Consider the following 3,186-nt stretch of genomic DNA (forward strand, 5'->3'; position numbering starts at 1 on the left):
TGTTGGAGAAGAGTTCTACTGTTTTGGGGCTTGTGATGACAAAAGACACATTATTATAGTTTGAAAAACAACCGGATCCATAAAGTTGTAGTGGCAGAGCATATCATGTAGTTCTGAACAAAGAAATCGATAGGATATCGGTGTTGTCACTACTACAAATCATGTTATATGAGACGGTTAATTTTCAGTTATTAAGACGCTTATGAAGTGTCCAAATTTGATGGAGTCGCAAAAGATGTCTCACATTTAAGATGGTTGTAAACCGTCTCAAAAGATATTATATAAGACAATTTTTTAATTTATAATCGTCTAAAAAAGATATTTTTTAAGTCATTTTGTCCGATAAACCGTCTTGAATTATGTTTTTTATTTAAGACACTTATTCTAAACTACCATTGAGAATACGAACATTACAAGTCACAAAAGCATTTATCAAACTGTCTAAAATATCCTATAATAATAGACGTTTTAAATAGAAAAACCATCTTATTTAAGATACTGGTATTGGACGTTTTAGGAACCGTCTTATTTAGGAGACTAATATTGGACGTTTTGGGAATTTAAATGAAATGACTTACATGACAGTACATTCTTCAATTTATAATCATTTTTGAGATATCACAGTATAATAATTTGAAAAAGAAATACACACATGCCCATATATTTAATAACATTATAATTAGTATAACATAGACAAGTGTCATTCAATATCTCATAAATAAGCATTGTCAAATAACTCATACATAAGTGTACTATACATCCAAACTAAAATACTAAATAAAAAACTTGGTCATCAACTGTTTGCGCTAACGTTGAGTCTAACTAAGTGTATACATGAATTCAAGTCTCCACACTAGTGCAACCACCAAAATATGAGTTCCATGATGGAGTCGTACACTTTCTTGAATTATCAAGTGAGTCTGCATGCTGGACTCCACAACCTCATCAATCTCTTGGTTTGAAGGCCATATGTCCCTCAAGAAAACTTCCTTCCCACCCTTTCCAACTCCAATGGGCTCTTTCTCAAAGTCAATGTCAACCTGTGCGATTGCCGTACGTAGTGTGTGTGTCAACCACAAAGCAATAGTCCAAGTGGAAGAAGAAACAACAATGTGTCGTGTAGTACTTACAGTGTCGGCAAGAGCATAGGCAACAACCAGAGGCAGCGAGGCAAGGTAGTTAGCCCGAGTGAGAGGGTTCACACGCCCCTCGAAGTTTCGGTTGGCTGACAACACCGTAGCAGCAACGATATCTGTATGTGCAAGGGTAGACCATAAGCTACCAAATAATCAATTGAAAAAAAACTTTTTATGTGCGTAGCTACAAAAAACATCGATAATGCCCTACCATTTTCTGTGATAGCAGCGGATACAGATCCATCCAGCTCACTAGAGTTGCCCACACAAGTGGCGCAGCCATGCGCAGCGACATGGAACCCTTGCTAGTTCAGATAATCTTGAAGGCCACTGCATGGAGAAACCACAAACAGTTGCTTCATTGCCATCGGATGACATGGCGCATCTCAATTTTGGTCTAACAGAACAAGGTTTGGATGGCTAAACTATAGATATACCTATGTTTCAAGTACTCGATAGCAACCACAGATCCAGGGGTAAGGCTTGTCTTTACCCATGGCTTCACCTAACGATATATAAGAGTTGTTCCACATGTAAGAAAACAGAGAAGAGAAGTTAATCAATACAATAACAAAAGATTATGTACACTGAACCAACCTCAAGGCCCAATTCATAGGCTTTCTTTGCCACAAGGCCAGCACCAATCATAACACTGGGATTTGATGTGTTTGTGGAGCTACATATTGCTGCAAGAACAACACTGCCATGCTTGATTTCAGCTGGCCTTCCATGGAAGTCGAATTTCACAACTTTGCCTTGCTGTTCCTTTGGCACCGCATAGCCCTGGAGTAGTGTTTGCCATGTAATAAATTTAAGATGCACGAACATTATTTTTTAAAATAAAATTGTAAGGGAAATATCTTGGACTACAAAAGCAAGGGCTTATTACCTTGAAACCAACTTCGTTGTCCAGGCAAGCATGCCAGTCTGACTTCATTTCCTTCAAAGGGACACGGTCATGAGGCCTACAAGATGGCAAATCAAACAGGGACAGAATGATCCAAGTCCCCATTAGCACTAGCACAAATATATAATTATTGTCCAACAGTGAGAAAACCATAACTAAGGAGCACTATATCTACCTTTTGGGGCCTAAAACGCAAGGCTCCACCTCACTAAGGTCCATCTCCAGATATGAAGAGAAAACTCGTTCCATCTCAAGCTGCATGGCACCATGAGTAGTGCAAATATGTCAATTTCTTATAAATCAGGAATTGATGGATGGAACCCAAGTGCTGTAAAATTTAAAAGGCAGACCTCATGCTTGTCCACAAACATTTTGTTAGCTCGCAGGTATGCTTCAATCATCGACACCTGAATCACATTTAATGCTAGCTTTGCATGTAAAGTCTGACTAGAGTTTCCTTGTTGACTGCCATATACAAAGTGTTACCTGATGAGACGAGTAGTGGGCGGGACTGACCAGGAAGACAATGGCGTCTGGAGGGGTAGGCTAGCTACAACAAAGTAGGGTTTGGCCATTTGGAGGAGGGGCGCGGAGATGACCCAGACACGGCCAACCGGTTTGACGGCGTCCGAATGGCCGGCGGACATGCCCGAGGAAGCGGAGGCGTACGGGACCAAAGGACGAAGAGGTGCCTGGTCGACTGGGGAGAGTCACCATGCCCGGGAGGCCGCCGACACTGCCATGATGCGAGACTTCGCAGATCTATTTATGTGTTGTGTCCCTCCAACTCGACGCTATGTGACGCGGCGGCGGCTGCCACAACCGGCTATTGCTAGTGTTCCCTGTCACCATCGTCGTCCACCATTGCGAACCGGAGCCACGTCACGAGGAGAAGTCTACCTCAGCATGGCCATGGATGCGAGCATGGCAACGGGCCATGATAGTGCACAATTCCTTTGGCCTGCCCAACATTAGTCAGATCATCATACTTGGGAGCAGAGACTGCAACGTCATTGAGTAAGTTCATTGGGACGGAGTCATAGGGCGTCCTCTTGGCAGCTAAGTAATATGCATCTGGTGCTAGCTGATCCAACAAATCATGATGCCCATATTCCTCATCCCAAATCACATCCCCAAGTGGCA

General features: G+C 42.1%; 1 pseudogene; it reads right to left on the minus strand.

The window, feature by feature from the left end:
- Positions 1 to 661: 661 nt before the first annotated feature.
- LOC103629132 (putative aconitate hydratase, cytoplasmic) lies at positions 662 to 2,589 on the minus strand (annotated as a pseudogene).
- Between the last annotated feature and the right edge of the window lie 597 nt (positions 2,590 to 3,186).

The sequence above is a fragment of the Zea mays genome, chromosome 6 (assembly GCF_902167145.1).
Source record: "Zea mays cultivar B73 chromosome 6, Zm-B73-REFERENCE-NAM-5.0, whole genome shotgun sequence".
Classification (NCBI taxonomy): Eukaryota; Viridiplantae; Streptophyta; class Magnoliopsida; order Poales; family Poaceae; genus Zea; species Zea mays.